Source organism: Gopherus flavomarginatus, chromosome 7, assembly GCF_025201925.1.
Source record: "Gopherus flavomarginatus isolate rGopFla2 chromosome 7, rGopFla2.mat.asm, whole genome shotgun sequence".
NCBI lineage: Eukaryota > Metazoa > Chordata > Testudines > Testudinidae > Gopherus > Gopherus flavomarginatus.
In genome coordinates this window covers 89,487,481-89,510,996 of record NC_066623.1, presented here as the reverse complement: position 1 = coordinate 89,510,996, position 23,516 = coordinate 89,487,481, and the positions used below count along the sequence as shown (strand labels likewise).

Genomic DNA, 23,516 nt, shown 5'->3' with positions numbered 1-23,516 from the left:
GTTTGATATCATTTCTTCAATATAGCATGTGGCAAATGATACAGCTTACTGGAGTTTAAACTGTGAAAAACTCTTGACAGCTGATGTTCACACGTCACTCACATCCTCTTGAGCCAGGAGCTTTTAGACAGAGGTATTAAAGCAAACTCCATGTGAGGGAGATACACTGTACAAATACCAATCCTATTCATACAAGGGACCAAATGTTAACAAAAATTATTAAATCAGCTTTCTGCCTGCGCCTGTTCATTATTTTGCTGACTTGGAAACCTTGGTGTGTTTTGTATCCATTTCATTATCTCCAAACACATGAACTGTAATGGAATTTACATAAAAATCCTGCTGGAGAGTGGAGACTTTACTGCACAGTAAGCTGCCCCTCCTAATCCAATCTTCCCCAATGCAGTTGGCCTGGCAGTTGCCAAACTCAAACAGCAGGGATCTCTTTTGTTCAGAAAAGTATGAATTTGAGCTTTAAAATGAGCAGAAGTCTTTTCTATTACTCAGGATGCTTCCCCTTGCTGAGTTTACATGAGACGTCTAGCAGGAGGTATTATTAAACAGCCTCAGAAATTAGCCAAAAAACCAATTATCTGGGTTTAGCCAGGGAAAGGGGCACAGCACAAAAGGCTTAGAGAAATGAGCACTTGAATTTTCATTACTGAGTATCTGTGAAACACTGCACCACCATTTGAGTTTTATTATTAACCCAGTCAAAAAAAGATTTAATAATTTTAATCAGTTTTGCATTGCACTTTGAGGATACTACAAGTAGGAAATAAAACAAGGTTCCTTTATTTCCTTCTGTGTCATTTCATTGGACTCATTGTAGTAGTTATCTCAAAATAGTTTTAATCTTGTGTTAGATTTGTCATGCAGGTTGGTAACTACATGGGAATTTCAGTCTGCTCCTTCACTCTTTGCTTAAGCAAAAATCTCATTTACTTAAATTGGTGGCAGACAGAACACAGATGTTCCCTTAGAATCAGGTTAAATATCAGCTTCTAAAAAAAAGTCTTAGGGCTGGAGTAGTGCATCCTGTTTGTTTATTTCTCCTCTCCCCTAGATAAAATCTGGAGAAGAATCCCCACCTATATATGAGAGATTGAAGGCAGTTCACGGTTTAGGCTCACATAGTTGGTCACTGAACCTTTTTATTTACTAGTGAATTTCTCTGGTTGGTGCAGAAGGCAGACATTACATACTGATTTAGGAAGATTTGCTTAGATTGGCTGCAATTTTATCAACAAAACAACTAGCTACTCTGCCTTAGGGAAAGTACTCTTTGAAAATTAACTGTAGGGGATGATGGCCTATGCTACTTTCCTCTTCTGAACACATAATTGTGGGACTCTTCATCCTTTGTTTTCAAGGCTCCAGTCCCTCATTGTCTGCATCTTATCACTGGTCTCCCATCATTTTCATGTTCAGGCTCTTTGTTCCTTTCTCTCTGATGCTATATTCAGCACCACCATTCTTCACTGAATCCTCTTCAAAACCTGCCTTTAGTCACAATCCTTCAAACAGGGATATTCACATTCTTTTCAAACAATAAAAACAGAGAAGCAAGGGTTAACATGCAGTTAGAAGCTATGCAAGCTCATGAGCCATGCCGTCACCATTAGAGCTCTTCGTCTGGTGTCCGTTGGTGTCTGCTGCCAGCCTCTTTTGATTTTTGCTGCAGGACCAGTAACCTTAAGAACCAGTAGATCAATATACCCTTTGCTGTGTTCTAGAATTCTAGCCACCAACTGGTACTATTAGAAACCATCTGGACATTTTTCATCTGGAATTTCCAATAGCAGCTTCAATGGCAGTTTTTTGTCTGACTGCAGAATCAGGCCTTTTAGTCAATATTTCCAAAGTAAATATGCCAAATTCTGCACTTAGACTTTTTCATTGAATTGTCATTTTTTTACTGTTCGCTTCAATTAACTTATAGTGGTGTCTCTGAGAGCACAGATTGCCCCCACAGTACTATGGACAGTACGCTGTTACTAGCATTCTTTTACCATTAAAGAAATAAACATTTGCTAGCAATTACCAGGCAGGGCTTTCTGAGATCACCTCAGTTTCCTTTCATACTAAGAAGGGGAGGTATCTCTGGTAACTGTGTGGTAATGGCTGGCAAATATGTTATCTTCTTTATGCTGTTTTTTAATGTTGTCATATATTTACTGTATAGGATCAAATTTTGATCTTCATATAGTTGTAAGTAGATGTGAGAAGGTCCATTACTCCTTCTCTCAGATTTAAAAAAAAAAAAAAAATTGCAGTGCAGCCTCTAGCTAAAGTAAAATGCATGCTTGGCTTTTGTCTCGTAGAGCTCTAGAATAGCAGTTAACTTCTGGAAGAAAGAATTAATGGAGCAGTTAGCATGTGGCTGGGTCCCTCCAAATATTGCTGATGAGGACACAGTGCTAGTAAATTGAGAAGGAACCAAAAGGGCTGCCGTATTTTTTGCTGCAGCACTAGAAAATCTACAAAGTCACATAATGGCTAACTGTGGAAAAGCACAATCATGAGAAGAATCAAATATTTTGAAGCATTCAAGAGAGTGCTACCAGAAAAGTCAAATCCAAATCTGCAGCCATGATCACTTGGGCAAAGCTGCTTTCAAAGGTGATAGAAGTGTGTAGGATTGGTCCCGACACTGAAAAGTAGTTAATGTGGTACCTTTGATATAGTGTAAATGGATGCAATTCTACTGAAGTCAATGCAGCTGTGCTGATTTGTGCCAGCTGAGGCTCTGGCTCTTTGTTTTTGCAGCACTCGTTTCTAGGGAAAGCAAACATTAATCGTCCTTTGCTGGGTCAAAGAAGTTACTGCAGAAGGATCCTACAATTTATAACTGTACAGTAGGATCCTCCTATTTACAATTAGTATTACTCACTTAAGTGCTATAGAATATACATGGCAGAACTTAACATATGTGCTTCTGAATGTAGCTGGTAAGTCTTGACACCCGGTTGATGAATGAAGGGCAGTTTATCATTCATGAATGAGGGGCAGTTGGAAAAAAAAGATACGTTATTTTCTGTTTCGTGCAACACAGTTCATATAACAATAATTCAAAAATTGTAAGCTGAAAAATTACACACTGTACCATCTATTGTGGTTTAATAGATAAGTATTAGCATCTTAGCTATTAAGCACTATTTTCTTTAACATGGTCATTTTTCAGTACTGTTTATTCTTTCCTTACTTGTGTGAAGTTAGATGCTCTGTTCACAGTAAACTGCTATTACCTTTAGATCAGCTAACCCCTATCTTTGTTCCCATGGAACACTGCTGGTCCGTGGAGAAAAGGCACATCACATTGTGCTCGCTGTTCTCAGTTCCAGCTTCATCTATACACACGTCTACTTACTGTACTAACTCTTTTACATTTCCTATATACTTGCCAAATATCACATCATGTGAACATTTGATTTAGTTCCCACAGGGATGTCACGTTGTCACGGATGGGAGGAGGAGATGATCAACAAAGCACTTGTTTAATAAGATGTGGTCTGCACACTGGGAAGAAGTTTGAGAACCTTTGTGTTAGGTGTTTTAAAAGCTGCTTTCTAGGATATAGGTCAGAAAAGGCCCCTCTCCAAATGTTGATAAAGAGATCTAGTGATTTCACATCTTTCAAAATTCATTTCTGTTCTGTACTAAAACAACTCTTAGGTCCCCCACCCCTAGTTATTACTAATCGAATGTAACAAATTATTTATATCACAACCTAGATGGATGGCTCCTTGGACCAAATCCTAATCTGGTATAAATTGATATACCTATGTTGATTTCACTGTAGGATTTTGTGCCTAGTCTTGGTCCAGCATGGCTAGAACTCTGATATCTCAGAAGGGGCTTGCAGATCTCAGAGGAAGCCCTGGTTAAAATTTTATAGACAAACTGAAATGTGGTTTGGGATGATTTCCCTGCCTCAGATGGAGGCACACTTTCCCTGCATACTGCTATATCTTCCCTGTCAGTGATAACTTACCCCTACGGCTCATAAAACACTAATGAGGAAGGGGAAATTTTTGGCCTTTGAAATGGACAAAGTTTTTTCAAGGGTCAGATACTTTCAAAAATTATTTTCTGGAGATGTTATGATGAGACCCTTTACAAGAGTTTTAAACCCCCTTTCAAATGACAAGAGGTGAGCCCTGTGCTGTACTGCCAGTACGCTCAGCACATTGTTCAAGAGAAAAGTATATTTTCAGCAAGTGCGCTTAATAGGTTTGTTTGTCTGAGTGATGTTGCCTTCCCCTTTTGTAGTACTGAAGTGAGACCGTTTTTTTTACAGTGCAAAGAGCTAGCACAAGGACTATGCATTGCTTGAGTCGTCTGTAAACCCTATTTTCAGAGTTTACATGGGATTTAGGGAATACAAAGGAACTGTAAGAGTGTAGGCATTTTTTTTTCCTGGCTCTTTGCACTGGGGTGGATTTCACTGTAAATGAGATATAAATAGATTCTCCAGTCCCTCACCCATATTCTTTGCACTTCTGGGTTGAGCCCAGCTAAAAGGGCACATTTTTTGTGGGACTCCCATGTGAAAATATTGGCAGTCAATCACCATCCAGACTCCAATGGCAATTATTATTTGTTAATTAACGGTGCCGCTGCATCCAACAATTTTAATACTTTTTTGCAATGCTGTTTCCAAAAACAGCTTGACTTTATAAACCTCAAAAATAAACAAAAGCACCTATTTCTGTGCCACATTTTAAGCATTTTCCAAGACTTTCCCATATTAATGGGGGGTATGATACCACTGAAGTACCAAGTAAGTGCATCTGACTCTGTGATGATCCTTTTTAGCAGTTTCAGCATATTTTTACCACTCTTCCTCTGAAACGTGTTAAGTTTATACATTAACAGCCAGACCCCTGATTTGCCTCATTAACATCATTTTTCAAATACCCTTTAAAAAGATTTTTTGTCCCCCTTAATCTAGTTACTCAGTAAACCTCAGTTCAGATGGTGCATCCCTAGTTTTCAAAGGGGGCATTTTACCCAGCACTCAGCTGAGCTGGCTGACATTATAATGAGGGCAAGTAACTTACCCAAGGTCACACATTCCTTCAGTGGCTCAATCAGGATTAGAACCAGGATGCTCCTGCCTCTCAGGTCTTCACTCTTACCTCTTAATAACATGGCCTCCCTCACTGCTGGAAATATGCAAGTAGATTACATTGATTGTGAGAACTGCCGCAGACAAGGACAAAAACAGTATATTGCACCTGCATAGCCTTGGGACTTGCGACAGGTCAAAGCAGGCTTAGCAGCTGGTTACAGGTAATGCTTCTTTTCACCAGTAAAGGTCAACTTAATGTGAGATCCATATCAAAGGCACTAGCTGACATATTGCCCTAAATCTCTGGTTTTACTCTCTAGAGAGGTACTCTAGTGTCTGGATCTTGCATTCCTGAGGAGTTTAGAGTGTGGAAAAAATGCAGGATCTGGCCAAAGATATCTTAGTTGTAAATGCAGTTTGCTAGATTTTATTTGAGTGAATCGATATGGGATTTCATATTATGTTTTCCTTATTTTAGTTGTGGTTAAATTATTCTTTCCAGGTTACCATAATTATTAATAATATTTACCTTTAAATTTTGATGAACATTATTTGAGAAAGACTACAGATGGTTTTTAGTTTAATGACCAAGATAATGATAACTGCACTGATTAAATAATACAGTCCAATGCAAACCTAGCATCTTCTTAAAAATCCCAGAGCACTTTGCAAAAGCAATAAAACAATAAATTAAAATAACAGCTGGGCTAATCATAATCCACTTTAAAAAGACAACAATTTGGTTTGCTTTTTAAAAGTAAGTCATTTCAGCTTTTCTACTGTCCAAAAGAAAAGAATTCCACAGATACAGTGCTATATGCAGGCTAAAGGCACTAGCACTCCGCTTATGGTAAACCCCTCAGAACAGATAACAAACAAAGAGTGGCAGAATAAAAGACAAAGAGAATATGTAATCAATTCCATAAGATAGGAAGATCATGGACTGGCAGTACCTTATATGTTAATAACAGAATCTTAAAATCTATTCAGGGTTATACAAGGAGTCAATGCAGTGACCTGATTACAGATGAAATATGAAAAGGCTTAGTCTGCCTTTGTGTCCTGGTGCAGGCATTTTCAGTCAATGGAAGCCGTACGTTTACTTATTAGAAAGCTACTCAAAAAAAGAGTTTCACTGTGAGTTCTCTGTAGGCAAAGTATGGATAACCAGTTTGGTGTCTTCCTGGGAGAGATGACCATGCAATGTTGAAAGTTCATGAACTAAAAAATTGCTGATGTATCGATATGTAATGATGCGCTATGATTATTAAAGGGAAAATAGGGATAAAAAATTACACCAAGGGTTTCCACTGTGGACATAACATATATTGTGTCACTTATCAAACAAAAAAAGGATCTATCCTAATAACATTGTGGATTCACGATGACTGAAATGATGCTGAAAATATGCAATACAATAAAACTTAATGCAAATGTTCATAGTGTTATTTGCTCACTAAAAACAACCAGGGTACTTTAGAAAAGCAGTGTAAGGTTAGCAACAGCTGTGCTAAGCATAAATAAACAGAAAAAGCCAAAGTATCAATTTTTAAAGTATCAATGGGTCTTGGTTAATCAGATGTCACAGCACTCCCAGTGTTGCCAGTGGTTTCATATCTATAAGCAAAACATTTTATTGAAAAGTATATAAAAAAACTTCTTCTTTTTTAATTCTAAAAGCCAAGCAAACCTCTGGGATTTGCTGGAGCTCAGCTTTATCTGCAAACATTCTGGATTACCTTGCTTTGTTGAATCCTCCAAATAAAGTTTAGATAAGCACAAAGATGCTGGTGGCAATCAGATATGGACATAACACAAAGGGCTAACACAATGCTGAGTGCACCCAAATTCTCCTATTTTTAATTATAATGTAAAAGTTTCTTGGCCATTTTGGACTCAGCAAAACTCATTTGAATACAAGTCTTAGAGTATGGCTAGTGTACACTTAAAAGTTAGATTGACCTAGCTACGTAGGTCAGGTGGCTGAAAAATCCAGACTACTGACTGATGTAGCTATGCCAACCTAACACCCAGGGTTATGCCACCATAGTCACAGTGACACAGTTATGCGCTGGTGTAGTCTCTGCTGACATGCCCTTAGTGGATGTTTGTTTAATATGTCATAGACTATCACACAAGCAGTACAAGATCTCAGATATAGAGCTCTGATTTACAGTGACGATGTCAAATTAGTTTTACTGCAAATGACAGATTGTGTTGTAAAAGGGCTTTATCAAAACTAACACAGCCAGAAATGTTTTCATTAATTTTAATTTCAGTTAAAATGATTTTCTTAATTTAAACTTTCCTTTGCAGTTTTATGAATGCAAATACATATGACTGTATGAGTCATATTTTACCATGAACGAATTTAAGTACCCAGAAAACAAAACTGACTCATGTGTTCTCTGGTCCAAGCTGACTTCAAAGAAAAAAATATGTAAGCAGCATATGCTAAAGTTTAAAAATTCTTTCAATTTTAAGTATTTCAGGGCTATAAGTAACACAGGTAGGGAATTAACAAAAATATGGCTGGTTCTTCACTGTCTTTGTTCACGTGCAAAATGTGTTAAAAGGTGCTGTAAAACCTGCTATTCTGATCAGGTACAATTTTACACTCACTTTGCATTTGTGTAACTGATCACACAAGAAGCAGTGTAATGGAGAATCAGGCCCTTTATTTCTGTTTCATTGTTGTTGTACTTTCAGATGGTGAACAATCTTGCAAACCCACTTCATTTATGCACTTTGATTATTGCTGAATTCTGCAGGTGCTTCTAAGTACTGGAGCTCCTTGTTGTAAAATGGAAGATGGCATGCATGACTCCATTTCCTCGCAATTCTATCCATTTTGGAGTTGCACACACCTCAGTGGATAGGTATTAAAGAAATAGCCTCATGTCATTTGACGAGATTTCATAGATCTTTGAAGTTGTTAAAAGGGATGCTGTCCATCTGATTTTTTTTTTAAATCGACTTATTCACACCCCCAACCCAGCCTTTGAATACTATATTGATTTTCTAAATATTTAGAAGGTTTAGGATATTTCTGTTCTGAAAAGAATCTTCTAAATATCAACAGTAGAAGACCTGAAAACCATACACACAACGTTCACAGACACACTTTTCCCCTTTCACTCAATGAAATTCACTGCTGAAAAAGCCAGCCTGAAATCTGTGTGCCATTTAAATCCTATTTAAGGCTTTAGTAGTGCAAAATAGGGCTTAAGTAGTGCACTGGTTTAGTGCTTGCCCTGTGAATAGGGGTGATTTTCATCTGTGGTGCACACTCCTGTCTACTGCCTCTTTCCAGTCAACACTGTCTTGCAGAGATGAGTTGGAGATGCAAACCCGTGAGACTTACTGCTCACAAAGTCCTGGAATGCACTAAGTAAGGAAGCAAAAATAGAGGAAAAGAAAAGAAGAATTGTCTAATCTCTTTCAGTTATAGAAATCTAAAAATGTTTGGAGGAAAGAGCCATTTTCAAGATCCCAGTGTCCTTTTACTGAGTTGGTGAAATGTACTCGAGTTTCTGAGTAAAGTTGGTAAATTGTGCATATTTTTATCCAAGATTTTAAAGTTACTTTTTTAGTCTTACAAATTGGGCACATAATATTTAAAGATGTGAGAAGACAGACAGTACATGTAATAATACCAGACATTTATACACACACAAACCCAGCGGTGGTGTCCCCTCTGTACTATGTACTGCTTTTCATAAAAGAAATGAGAGCATACGCCTGACACTCTGTTCAAGGCAAGGGAGATATATTTGTATACACATACTCTTTATACTGCTGTGTTATGTTATGTTATATACTGGAAGTTCTCAGGTGCGGATACCACCCTACCAGTAGGCAAAAGAATGGTATGGGACTTTGAAATTGGAAAAAGTCAAAGAAGTGATCTCTTGACAGAATTATATAACCATCTCACGCTGTCTCTGAACTTCACTGAATCCTTGAGGTGACAGAAAGCTGGCAGGCTGAGCAGAGGCAGCTGCTCGCAATGGTATGCCAAAGATGAATCTGTTCAGGGTGATCAATGACTGAATGCTCAACAACCACCAAAGTCATTGATCACCATGACCCCAGTTGCTGCTAAGTCCATTAGGTTGTAATGAAAGCTTAAAGGAAGGGGGGGAATAGGTGATACAGAACAGGGCACACACAGGAAAGGAAGGAGAAGAGTCACAAATACTACACCTAAAAACTGTGCAGGAAAATACAAAGCCCATTACTTTGTATGGGATGCTTGATCAGACGGATTTTTCATTAAGATTCATGGATAAATAAATGCTGAGAAATTTGGTTATATACGTAGGCTGGGATTCCAAAAGAGCCTAAGGAAATTAGATGCTTGTCTTCCATGGAATTTCAATGAGAACTGGTCACCTAACTTCCTTAGGTTCCTTTCAAAATCTCAGCACCCTTTCAGCTAATGGATGTATTTTTAGTTGCATATAAAAGCAAGACATCACCCACAGCACACATCAAATGTAGCAAAAGAAAACAATAGAAATGGAATATAACTAGAGTATATTATGTGGATGTGCAATATATATATATATATATATATATATAATTATTATTATAAAAACAATGAGGATTCTGGTGGCACCTTGAAGACTAACAGATTTATTTGGGCATAAGCTTTCATGGGCAAAAAACCCACTTTTTCAGATGCATGGAGTGAAAATTACAGATACAGGCATCGATACAGTGGCACATGAAAAGAAGGGAGTTACCTTACAAGTGGAGAACCGATGTTGTCAGGGCCAATTCAGTCAGGGTGGATGTGGTCCACTCCCAATAATTGATGAGGAGATGTCAATACCAAGAGAGAGAAAATTGCTTTTGTAGTGAGCCAGCCACTCCCAGTCCCTATTCAAGCCTGAATTAATGGTGTTAAGTTTGGAATGAATTGTAACTGAAGTTTCTCTCTGAAGTCTGTTTTTTAAAGTTTTTTTGTTTGAAGAATGGCTACTTTTAAATCTGTTATTGAATGTCCAGGGAGACTGAAGTATTCTCCTACTGGCTTTTGTATGTTACCACTCCTGATATCTGATTGGTGTCTGTTTATTCTTTTACATAGGGACTGTCCAGTTTGGCCAATGTACATGGCAGAGGGCATTGCTGGCACGTGATGGTATATATCACATTAGTAGATGTGCAGGTGAATGAGCCACTGATGGTGTGGCTGATGTGGTTGGGTCCTCTGATGGTGTTGCTAGAGTAGATATGGGGACAGAGTAGGCAACGGGGTTTGTTACAGGGACTGGTTCCTGGGTTAGTGTTTCTGTGGTGTGGTGTATAGTTGCTGGTGAGTATTTGCTTCAGGTTAGGGGGCTATCTGTAAGCAAGGACTAGCCTGCCTCCCAAGGTCTGTGAGAGTGAAGGATCATTTTCCAGGATAGGTTGTAGATCATTGATGGTGTGCTGGAGTGGGTTTAACTGGGGGCTGTAGATGATGGCCAGTGGTGTTCTTTTATTTTCCTTGTTGGGCCTGTCCTGTAGTAGGTGACTTCTGAGTACCCATTTCGCTCTGTCAGTCTGTTTCCTCACTTCCCCAGGTGGGTATAGTAGTTTTAAGGATGTTTGATAAAGATCTTGTAGGTGTTTGTCTTTGTCCGAGAGACTGGAGCAAATGTGGTTGTATATTAGGCCTTGGCTGTAGACAATGGATCATCTGATGTGTCCTAGATGGAAGCTGGAGGCATGTATAGTGGTCAGTAGATTTCCGGTATAGGATGGTGTTTATGTGACCATCACTTATTTGCACTGTAGTGTCCAGGAAGTGGATCTCTTGTGTGGACTGGTCCAGGCTGAGGTTGATGATAGGGTAGAAATTGTTGAAATCGAGGTGGAATTCTTCATTTGGACCCTCCTTCCCGTGGGTCCAAATGATGAAGATGTCATCAGTGTAGCGCAAGTAGAGGAGGGGCACTAGGGGACGAGAGCTGAAGAATTGTTGTTCTAAGTCAGCCATAACAATGTTGGTATACTGTGGGGCCATGTGGGTACCCATAGCTGTGCCACTGACTTGAAGGTGTAAGTTGCCCCAAATCTGAAATGTTTGTGGGTAAGGACAAAGTCACAAAGCTCAGCCACCAGGTGTATCTGTAATTTTCACTCTATGCAGCTGAAGAAGTGGTTTTTTCACCCACAAAAGTCTATGCCCAAATAAATCTGTTAGTCTTTAAGGTTCCACAGGATTCCTCGTAGTTTTTGTGGATACAGACTAACGGCTACCCCTCTGATGCTTTTTCTTATGTTCCACTCACAGGCAATAAGACAAAAATAATCAAACAATTGAATTGTTTCAAAAAAGGAATCCTTTTAGTGCAGGTCTGCTCTGAAAAGGTGACTTTGTGAGAATGACGGCGCAGGGTTCTACGTGCATTGTATCTCAATGATTTCCATAACAAATTTACTCAGTTTACTACTAAAAAACTGCTTTGCTGCTTCAGACTGCTAGTGCTGTAAACTCAACCTGGGTTCTAAAAGGCCAAGCTGGACTCTTTCTGTCTTATACATCCCCTTAATTAATAAAGAGTCTGCAGGCCAAATGCTGTCCTCAGTCACACGTGTACAACTCTAGTGCTTTCAGTGGGGTTGAACAGTTGTAACCAAGGGCAGAATTTGAACACAAACAAGGATGTATAAATGGCTTCATTGCTATAGTGGATGATGCACAAACTGGAAGAGAATGCAACTTACTCTATCAGAGCTGTGGCTGATGGAAATACAAATGTTTTTCACTGAAGTGAAATCTCAATACTAAAGCTGGGCAAAATTTTTCAGCTAAAATGTTTTTTTGCGGGGGTCAAAATAAAAGAGATGAAAGACCCTGTATTCCATTTCAAATGCCCCGAGCTATCAGGCCTCCTCTTTTCCCATCCTCTGTACCTCTCTCTCTCGCAAAAAAAAAAACCCAAAATATTTTTATTTACACAGCAATCTTTCAGCTTAGCTCTGGTGACTAGGTTTGGACCAGGGGAAGCAGTAATTTAGAACTTTTACATTCAAGGCCAAATTATCTATCATCTTATTATCAGCAAGCTCACCCACAAAATGTGTGGCTGCAATCTCTTGCATTAGTATAACACTTCATTTGCAAAAAAACAAATTTACACATGTAAATGCATATTAGTGAACACCCATTTTACTGGATGAATTGCTGGTTGAATATTTCATCTCAGTATCCCTGATTTTGCACAATGCATGTAATATTCTCTTGAATTTCCTTTGATCAGCAACTGCATACTCCTGTTAGGTCCTTTTACTGCAGTCATCCTCAAACTGTGGGGTGTGGAGAAACACATGGGGGGTGGGGGTTGCAGTAGGGCCCGGGCCAGCCTCCCAGTGGGGTGGGGAGGGATCTCCACCCAGCCCCAATCTACCTCCAGCTTCGGCCCCCAGCTGCAACCCCAGCCTTGTCCCCAATCTTGGCTCCCAGCCATAGCTCCACTCCAGGCCTAGCCTCAGCCCCCAGCTGCAGATCCACTCCTGGCTCCAGTCCTGCCTCCAGCTGCGGCCCCAGCCTCAACTTGTCTGCCACCACGGCCCAACTCCCGGCCCCAGCTCCCAGGGCGGGCACAGACAGGGGTCAGGGCGATGTGATATGAAAAGTTTGGGGACCACTGCTTTACTGGAATCTGTCAAAGGTTACGTCTATACTACCCGCTGGATTGGGAGTAGTGTTCAATGTATCAGGGATTGATTTATTGCTCCTCGTCTGGACGCAATAAATCTATCCACTAATAGATGCCCGTACTGGAGTAAGCGCAGTCAATGGGGGTGTCACGGCAGTTGACTTGCCGCCATGAGGATAGCCAGGTAAGTCGAACACGAATAGCGTAGCTGAAGTTGCATATCTTAGTTCGAAACCCCCACCCCAATCCCCCGCTAGTGTAGCCCAGGCCAAAGTCTTTCAATGTAAAGGGATCTTTTACAGTTAGTTTTAGGATAGTTCTATCAGTATTAGACTTCTTATCTGATTTTTCTTTATCACCTGAGATCAGTAATATCCTATTTGGACTCACATCTGATTCTCAGATATTCTGGATGTTGCTATGTGATTAGTCTGCCTTTTGCTAGGTTTCTGATCATGGGAAAGTTCTCCACTGTTCATACATTTTCTGTGCTCTTTTTTTTTTCTTTTCTCTCATTCAATCTCCAGCTTAGCTTGTTTAACAGGGATTCCCTTCAGCTTTTGTCTTGAAGGGAGACAGAGTTGCACATGTCATTTTGCTTGGCGTTCACAACACCTGTGTGAACATTGCTCAGATCACATCTGCTGCATAGTGGGAGCAGAGGCAGTGGGCTCCAAGGACTTCATGGAGACATGCGGTTCGAAAAATTCCTGCTGCTTTTGTTCTTGCCTGTAGGCATTTTTCAACAGTTTTTAGTTCAAGTGCACCTTTACCTCTTGTTTAATTTTAATTTGTCTAACAATTTAATAATCCCTTTAGGGAGTGGTAGTGCTATAATAAAAGCATGTATAAATTTTATAAATATAAAACCAAGTAGGCGCTCCTAACAACTGACTTCTCACCATTAAATGGTTAGGCTCTATCCCTTGACTCTTTTAAGGTTTGGGGGAGAAATAGTTTGTGGTCACCATATGTGTAAAACAGTGAAAACAGAAAATCTGTTGGATCTTTCCATAAAGGCTAACCTATAAAAATGAATTTGAGTAAAATGAATGGGATTCTGTAGAAGCCTACAGAAATCACTCCAACCGACATATAGAATTTAATGGAGAATTATATGCTGCTATTGAATTCCATGCTTTGGTTTAAAAATTCTAATAAAAGGCTATCATTCTCTATTAAAAGGACACTCTGAATTTTAAAATTACACTTCTATTACTTACTAACTATTAATTACTTACAATTATTACAAGTACAACCTAGGATTATTATAAATGAATGTGCAGAGAAAATAATTTTGTGCAGTTGACAGCACCCTGTGTGTATCAATTTCCGTGACTCCCCTGTATAATTAGCAAATTTCTCCTAACGTTTGTGTAGGTCTTTCACATGGTCACACAGAGAAAATGCTAACAATAATAAAAAAGGAAACACTTATGTATGTGTTTAACTTTACTCACATGAGTAGTCCCAGTTAGTTCAGCATTGAGTTCAATGAGATTACTCACATCAGTAGAATTAAACATGTCAGAGTTTGCCATGTTCCTTATGCAATGTTATGGTCTAACAAATTAAGCTAGCCAAGAGGAAAAAGAAAACTTCTATAAACAGCTACAGAGCATAGTAGAAAAGGTCCCAGAAAGTAATTAGAGACATGCATGCTAAAATGGGGAGCAATAACACTGGCAGGGAAATAAGTTTATGGAAACAAGGCCGCAGTGAAATGAACAAAAATGGTGACATGTTTGTTGACTTTTGTGGAAGGAATGACCTGGTCATTTGAGGAACTGTTTTCCTGCACTGTGCAATTCACAAAATAACTTGGAAGTTGTCAGATCACAGAACAGAGAACCAAACTGATCAGGTTACAATTTGGCACAAATGGACAACTTTAGCGGATATACATAGCAGGAACAGGGCAGAGGCGGGAACAGAATAGTGGGAACTAAATTGAGAATAAAAATAATAATAAAAAAGAGACCCAAACAACAGAGCTGCCCATATTATAACATCACTAATCTAGAACAGATGACGACACAGGAATTTAGGAATTGTGCTAGCAAACAGATACGAGGCACTTGAAGATGAAAACAATAGAAGGCAAATGATAACATTAATCACTCTCTTTTTCCATATTATAGTCAGACATTTCCCAGTCACTTTTTTCATATTAATTTTTGTTGTTTTTTACAGTGATGTTCAGAGAAACATTTTCAGAAGTATTCAAAAGAGAACAATACTGATTATAGTAATGAAGTGAGACTATAGGAACGTTGCCAATTACATGTTGAGATGACAAACAGATCTTAACTCTGTCCCTTTCCACATCTCCTTTCTGATTTCCCTGCATTCATTCTGTCCAACTTTTGTTCCCGATCATTCCTTTGTTTCCTTCACCATTTGCATTTAATGCCTTTTTTGAGTCCGCTATGAATGAAAGCCAAGTTCCTGCTTTCCTTCTTCAACCAACTTCTAAACTCTCACCTGTTCTATGAAGCACCCCCTCATGATCAAGCAGTACTATGTGTTTGCTCTGTAATGTGTTTTACCTACTTATGCCTCTAGTTCAGCGGTTCTCAAACTGTGGGTTGGGACCCCAAAGTGGGTCACAATCCCATTTTAATGGGTTGCCAGGGTTGACGTTAGACTTGCTGAGGCACAGGACTGAAGCCCAAACCCGAGGGCTTCATAGAATCATAGAATATCAGGCTTGGAAGGGACCTCAGGAGGTCATCTAGTCCAACCCCCTGCTCAAAGCAGGACCAATCCCCTGACAGATTTTTGCCAAAGTTCCCTAAATGGCCCCCTCAAGGACTGAACTCACAACCCTGGGTTTAGCTCAGGTTACAGCCCTCCAGGGCTGAAGCCCTTGGGCTTCAGCTTTCGCCCAGCTGCCTGGGGCAGTGGGGCTCAAGTGGGTTCAGGCTTTGATCTCCCCTCCTGGAGTCAGGTAGTAATTTTTGTGGTCAGCAGGCAGTCACTGTGCAATGAAGTTTGGGAACTGCTGCTATAGTTTATAAACTAAGGAAAGCAGGGAATAGTTATTCGTTTGGCACAAGTTCCCTAATTCTACAGGGCCATGGATACTTATAGTACTATAAAATAATAATAATAATAATTAATAATAATATAAAGATTATAGGGTAGATCCTCACCGGCTGGAAATCAGCATACTCCACAGAAGTCACAGGAATCACTTTTCATATGAATTCTATAAGTGAAGCAAGTTATATTGCAAATATTGTGATTATCATCAATGAGTACATAGGTATTAGATTTTTTTAGGCATAAGTACTTTTGCACTTCAGTTTTAGTACAAGATTGCAAGCCTGAACTTTAAATGATCTTTCCTTTCCCTAAAGCTTAAATGCTGTTTGGATACTCACTGAAAACTCATGTATATGTACTGTAATAAATGTGACAGGGAAATAGACTCTTGGGGCCCATTCCTGCAAGCCCTTTTGAACATGAATAGTGTCCTTATTTGGATGAGAAATCCCATTGACTATTCCTGTAAGTAAGGGTTTGTAGGACTGGGACTTTAGTTTGTGGGTTCTGTTTCGGAAAACCACCCTGGCGACATAGCAACCTAAATTGCTTTCATTAATGGAGTACTAGACAATGTCTGGTAGACACTGAAAATATTCTGTGACACTTTTGTCCTTTTAGCAGGTTTACAACTATGAGGAAAACCACAGCTCAAGGACAATGTGGAGATTATAGTACTTACTGCACTGGCTTTTATTTAGAAGAGCAAAACTAGTGGATATTTTAATGCATAATATGTGGAAATATGTCATGTTTCAGTGCCCTGAGCCCACCATACCTCTCATATCTGTCGGTCTCTACTATAATCTAATTGAATCCATGTAATATATTTCCAATTAGCCCTTCACCATAGAAGCTAGGCATTATTAGGTGCTATTCCCAGTTTACCTGGATGTTTGCATATTTTCAACACAGATGTTTTTTCTACTGATAAAATGCTAAACATTTCCATAATCAAAATTTACTAAGCCCTATGCGCATTTTTCTTTTCTTGTCTCTTGATACTGTCAGTATTCCAAGATGTAGTTCCTGGTATTGGTTCATTGCCGCTAATTATTTTTATTTTAGCCTTTGTCCCTGACTTCTCAGTCTGAGAGTTTAAAGAACTGTGACATACACCAAGAAGTATCTAATCAAGAGATGAGTAATCAAACAAAAAGCTTTTTGGGGAGGGGTGGAAATGGAATGAACCATACTGTCTGGCTAATTATTGTGTTTCCTGTTCTCAACCCTTAAATAGAGTTCTGGCAGAAACCAGAATACATGCCCAAAGCTTGCTGGGTTGGGTTATTAAATAAGTGGAAGCTTTGTAAAGAGGGAGTGGCGGGAGAAACAGCATAAAATCAATGTAGAAAGGAGTTAAAGTATACACACTATTCATCTCTTACAGCCTTGGTTGTCAGGGTGCTAAACTCTCTGCAAGTATTTGGGTGGGTGGGTGGGTATGTGGGGAAACCTAACCATTAATTCCAAAGAGGTGTTATCAGAGGCATCAGGGTTTGGCTGTAAATTTGACTACATTGCTGTGGTGCACAGAGAAATGAGTGAGGAAATATCTGATTAAAGTGTGCATTGCTACTGAGGCAACTGAATGTTGCCATAGCAATTGAGATGAAATGTGCAAGAAGTGAGATAATTAAATCTAACCCCTTTAGTAGTTTTGACAGTCAATGCACTGCCAATAGGAAAAGTTATCCACAGTGTTAAAGATAAAATACATTCCTCATGGAAGTAGTCCTTGCTGATATTTTGTTGTTCCCTTTCTAAACACATTGCTTCAGGTAACCTAATCTGAATGTTCTTTTTAATAATCATATACAGTTTTGACCTTGGTCTGTAACTGCTTAGAACTTTCCTGGCTTATTGTATCATGGGAACTGGCTACAAAAAATATCTAAATGTCCCTCCCCTCCTCCACATCTCTGCTTACAGTATGGTAAAGCCAGGACTGTCATGTTTTAGCTTACAATTCAATAATATCTAGAACGTGCTGCCCTCTTCAGGAACTGGCGATTAAAAATACTTGATTTTGTTTATTGATTCAGAAAATGTAATGAGCAAACATGAACTAGAGCATCTGGTGAGTTTCTTGAACTTTGTAATACACAACCCAAAGACAGAGACTAGTTGCAGAATGAATGGAAAACTGATGTAAAAAAAAAGTCTTATCTTACTGGCACTGGAAGAACAAAATTAAAGCCTGGGGCTGTCACATTCATATCCACTTAAAGAATGTATTTGGTCAGTTGAAACAAAAAACTAAGGACATCCCGGAGTTGAGATTTTTTTTAAATAAATTATTCTGTATAATACCAACTGATTGGTTGGTATTATACAGAAATTAAAGATGTTGCATGGCTTAAAAGGGATTATCACATTAGTTATCAAGCTAAACTACTCATATGTGTATGTAATTTCCTTTGAAATCAAATGAAGTGTGTGTGTGTGTGTTTGGGGTTGGAGGGAATGGTTTCTAAAAATGAGTATAGTCCTGTGGATTCAGCCACAGGAAGGACAACCATTGCCTGGTCTGAGTGCAGGAATTTAACAGTGCTGGACCAGCTGTGGGGAATCAATGAATTCACCCCCAACATACCAGAGGGATAAACTGAGGGAAAACAAGGCCAAAGTCCAGCAGTCAGATTCGAGGAGCAAGGATCTCTAAGAAGAGCACTGGGGCTGTGAAGAGAACTGTTGTGGAGAGCGGTTTCCTTTTCCTCTTTGAAACTTGGCTGAATTGAGACATGCTGAAGTATCTTTTGCTTTCCTTTCCTTTTGCTGAGGGCAACCCTGTCATCCGTCCTTTCAGTGGCTAAACAGAGGGAGAGATTCTGTGCTACATCTCACAGGATTGTATGTTGGTGAGAGTGTGTGGGGTGGTGTCTGTACTGAATTTCTTCCGTTCTCAGGATTGTCACAGAGTATCATTCATAAGCAACACTTTTTTTATTTCAGCAGATTATAAAGGATGTTTAATATCTTTTAATAGCCATCTAAGGAATATTCTTATTTTAATCTTTACATAACGTTTTCAGTCCAGTGCAACATGTTTCAGTCCTTTGAAAAGGGAAATATTGGGTCTCATATGCCATTTGTGTCACTCTAGTTTTATCACAATATAATTCCATTGATCTCACTTTTACACCATTGCAAAACAACATTAATGCACCACTGAAAATAGGGGTTGATTTTTCAAAGGCACAAAGGGAAATTAAATGACCATCTTCGCATTGAAAATGTAACACTAGAACCAAATTTTCCAAACAGTGCACAGACAAATTCTAATGGAAGTGCAATCCCAAATCCCGAAGGGATTATGAAATAGTCTCATCTCCTGCACAGAACCTCACCCACCCATCCACTCCTGTAATAGACCCATAATCTCTGACTAAGTTACTGAAGTCCTGACATCATGATTTGAAGACTTCAAGTTACAGAGAATTCACCATTTACACTAGTTTAAACCTGTCAGTGATTTGTGTGACATGCTGCAGAGGAAGGCGACCCCGCCCCCCCCAGTGTCTCTGCCAAACTGACCCAGGGGAAAACTCCTTCCGGACCCCAGATATGGCGATCAGTTAGACCCTGGGCATCTGGGCAATACCCACCATCCAGATGTGAAAGAATTCTGTGTAGTTACTCAGAGCCCTCCCCATCTAGTGTCCTGTCAGCATTGGGGATTTTAGCTGTTGCCAGTCACCAATGGGCTACATGCCATCATAGGCAGTCCTATCATATCATCTCCTCCATAAACTTATCAAGCTCAGTCTTAAAGCCAGTTAAGATTTTTGCCTCCACTCATGGGCAGCGGCCGAACCCCGCCTTTGGAGAGGCTAGCCTGCTGGCCCCAGCCCTTCTGCCCAAGTCCCACTCCCTCACCCCTCCTTGCCGCTGGAGGAGCTGCTGGCCAGCCCCAGCACCGGCCCACACCCCAGGCTGCCATCTCCAATGCCGTTCCGGGCCACTGGCCTGTCCCCTGGGCCAGCCTGAGCCACTCCAGCCCTTGGCCACCAGCAGGAGCTGAGCCCCTGCCATCTTCAGGGTAGAGGGGAAGTGAGAGTGGGACCTCCCAGCAGAGCGTGGGCAGGGCCACAGCCTGGGTTAGGGCCGCCCATGCCCCCACTGCTCCCCTGGGAAGGCTGTTCCAGAACTTCACTCCTCTGATGATTAGTAACCTTTGCCTGATTTTGAGCCTAAACTTAATCACCAGTTTATATTGATTTGTTCTTGGGTCCATATTGGTACTTAACTTAAATAATTCCTCTTCGTCCCTGGTATTTATCCCTCTGATGTATTTACAGAACACATGACTCCCTCAGCCTTCTTTCAGTAAGTCTAAACAAGCCAAGCTCTTTGAGTCTTCTCTCATAGGTTAGGTTTTCCATTCCTTTTTCAAAACTGGCCCTTACTGCCCAAGTACATGTAATATATGTTCAGATCTGCATTAAAATATTGATCTGTGCTTTCTACGATAGATTTGTTTCATTTTTGTTTTGCTGCTGATGCATTGTGTTTGGCAGTTAGAATCCCTATGGATGAAGGCATAATAACTAATAACATTTTTTTTTTGCTTTCCAGAGTATTTATGGTACAATGATGAATTTCTTCTTTCCCAGAATGGTAAGCAGAAAGCTATTTCTACCTCTGATAATACTGACTACAAAGAAGAGAAAGTAAATTGTTATAATAAAAGATTGTACATTTATTTTTAAGCAAACTGACAATCTGATAATTATATGGTATATTGAAATGTAAATCTTTGAATATTCAAATCCTGTTCCCTAGCTAGAAAAGTCCCACATAGTATTACATTTATTTCTAAAGAGACATAAGAATTTACCATGGCTTGTCTACACTGGGGGGGAGGGGGCGGAGTTGATCTATGATACGCAACTTCAGCTACGAGAATAGTGTAGCTGAAGTCGAGGTATCTTAGATCGACTTAGAATCACTTACTTTGCATCCTTGCGGCACGGGATCAATGGCTGCCACTCTCCCGTCGACTTTGCTTCCGCCTCTCGCCGAGCTGGAGTTCAGCAGTTGACAAGAAAGTGATTGGGGATCGATTTATCGAGTCAAAACTACATGCGATAAATCGATCCCTGATAGATCGATCACTACTCACCAATCTATCGGGTAGTGTAGATGTACCCCAAATCTTTTGGAAATGCTTCTGAACCTGGAGTGTTCACCAGTGAGGTTTTCTGCATAATTTATTGTAATATATACATAGCCACACACATAAATATAGTTTACATCCTATCAGGAGAGAGAGCAAGTGTATCTCTCCTTTACACTGTGAAAGAGTGAGTCCTATACAATATTTCACTGTCCTGAATTGTATAAAAGTTGATCCTTATTTATGTTTCACTAGGGCTTTGCTGCATCTGTGAATTTAAAATTGTATGTTTTCCAAAAGCAGACATCACCTCTTCTGAGAGAGCTGCCTGCTATCATGTTGTTCAAAAAAGATGGTTTCAGTTGTCATTCTCCATTTTTTATGACTGGAAAAGGCAATATTTATTTTACCCCTTGATCATAATGTCTTTACAATCAAATAAAAAGAAAAATTCATCATATTGTACATGTAAAGGTCATCCTAAAATAACACTTCTGAGCAAACTATACTGAATCCTATGAGTATGTTGCTAGGAGAGGCATTTCCAACAGTTCTTGCGCACTCCCTTTATAAAGGAATTTCTTTCCACTCCATAAAAATATAGTTTGAAATCAACATAAAACCATCAAGAAATAGAACTACTGTTAAAATGGGAAGAAATATTACTGGAAAAAATATCCCCTCCGAGCACAAATTCAAACTTCAAATGTGACTGCTTCTTAGTGTTATAGCTGAAAGACATCAGATCTAATCCCAGAAGGAACTCAAAATCTACTTTTAAGAGATTATTCAAAAAAATTAATACATAAGAGCATGAAAAAATGAAGGATTAAAATGAGTGCCAGCCTGGTTTTCTGTTGTCTTTGAAACAAGGCAGAAGGGTTCCAGAATTCAAGAAAACCCACAGCAACACACAAGTTTAAAATTAACTTTTAAAAAATGATGATAGAGGACTTGTTCTTTGGAACTTTTTTCTCCTATAGGAAAGTAAAGCATGCAGGTGAAGCTGTTTTGAACAAACTTGTTTTTAACCAGTATATCAAACCACTTGATAATAACAATGAGGTTCTCTGCTTTGTTGATATTTTTACCTGCATACAATAGTGGGTGTCTCAGCAGTATCAGTATCAAGGATATGTTTGGGGGACTGTGATTAAAGGGGGAAAATAATGATGTAGAACTAGCAAATAAAAAAGAGCAGCTGCAAGCAGACATGAGAACCACATTTAACCTCCCAAATCCACAAACAAACAAAAAATGCTCAAAAGAACTGAAGAGTCATATTTAATCAAAAAGATTAACTATGTGACAGTTAAGTATGTTTGGGATTAAACCATCAAAGAACCTGTCTCTTTTGTGTATATTTGCCTATTAGCAGTAGATACTTGGCACAAGGATCATATGTAAACTGTAGCCATAGATCTTTGCACTACATATATGCTTTTCTACAGTGTTAAGCAATAATATTGTTAAAGGTAAGTGTTTACCAACAGATTTTGTCCATGTGTTTACCAACAGATTTTGTCCACTTAAAACAGTTTTAGCTTGAGGCTGAATAAATGAAGGAGACTGCTAGGAAAGTGGTGGAAAAGAAACAGCATTTAATTTAGGCTGAAAACAAATCTATTCAGTTGGCATTGTGATTGGGGTCAATATAGCTATAAGTTTGCAGGTTAAGTAAAATTATTATTATTGGTTGTGTGCCAGCAGTGCGTTTTGCACTATGTAGAACAAAGACGGGACAAGAGTTCTGCCCTCAAGGGTCATATGTTTTATACAAACAAACAAAATGATACATGCAGTGCACTGGGTAATCAGACACTGGTGCAGAATACCAAGATAACACTTTTGGGAGGAATAGGTTTTGTAGTTTTAACCATATACCCATCCCCAAATATGACATATTGCCTTTGGCTCCCAGGTACAGAATTATTATGCTAGTTATAGATTACCAGAATGATAGTGTAGATTATCATACTAGTATGGATTACCAGTCTTTTTTTCCTGTTAATAAATTATTTGTTACCTTAAATTAATGCTAAATATATATATAATTGTAGCATTTCATTAAATATATAACCATTTTGTCTTTAAATAGGGTTTTTAAAATTCCATAAATGTTTTTAATCTGTGAAAAATTGCATGTTTTTTTACATTAAGTGAGAATATGAAAGAACTGCTAACAAAAGAAGGCTACTGCTGCTATGATTTCTTGAATAAGACAAAAAAATTGGTTCTCACTTTTCTCTCAATTAAAAGTCCATGCAATTATTTGTGTAGATTCCAGATCTCTTTTGGGATTCTGGTTTCATACAACTTTTTGGTTCATTTCACAGGAATAATATTAATCTTAATTAGCAAAAACAATTGATGGGCTTTTCCCTCTTTTTTTTTTAATCAGAGTATCATCACTAGATTATCTTGATAAATGAAAACTTCTTGTCTTTTTAAACAGTAAGCTGGATATGTTATCTATCCTAGGGTTTGTAGCTTTTTTGTTAGACATCATCTTGTTGGGACAGGGTGGCTTTCTTGATGAGTAGGTGACCCTTTTTTTGTCTGGAACCCTAATATTTCTGGGCATTATGCCAACTTAGACTCTATCTATTTATGACCATGC

At 39.0% G+C, this 23,516-nt stretch overlaps 1 protein-coding gene across 19 annotated transcripts in view; it reads left to right on the top strand.

Annotated features, from left to right (window-relative positions):
• The window catches only part of ADGRL2 (adhesion G protein-coupled receptor L2), a 476,253-nt gene that overhangs the window by 245,976 nt on the left and 206,761 nt on the right, over positions 1-23,516 (top strand). For all 19 annotated transcript variants that reach the window (XM_050963483.1, XM_050963479.1, XM_050963478.1 and 16 more), the window contains one exon: positions 20,356-20,397. The gene's annotated coding sequence lies outside the window, so the exon portion shown is untranslated. The remainder of the gene's footprint in view (positions 1-20,355; positions 20,398-23,516) is intronic.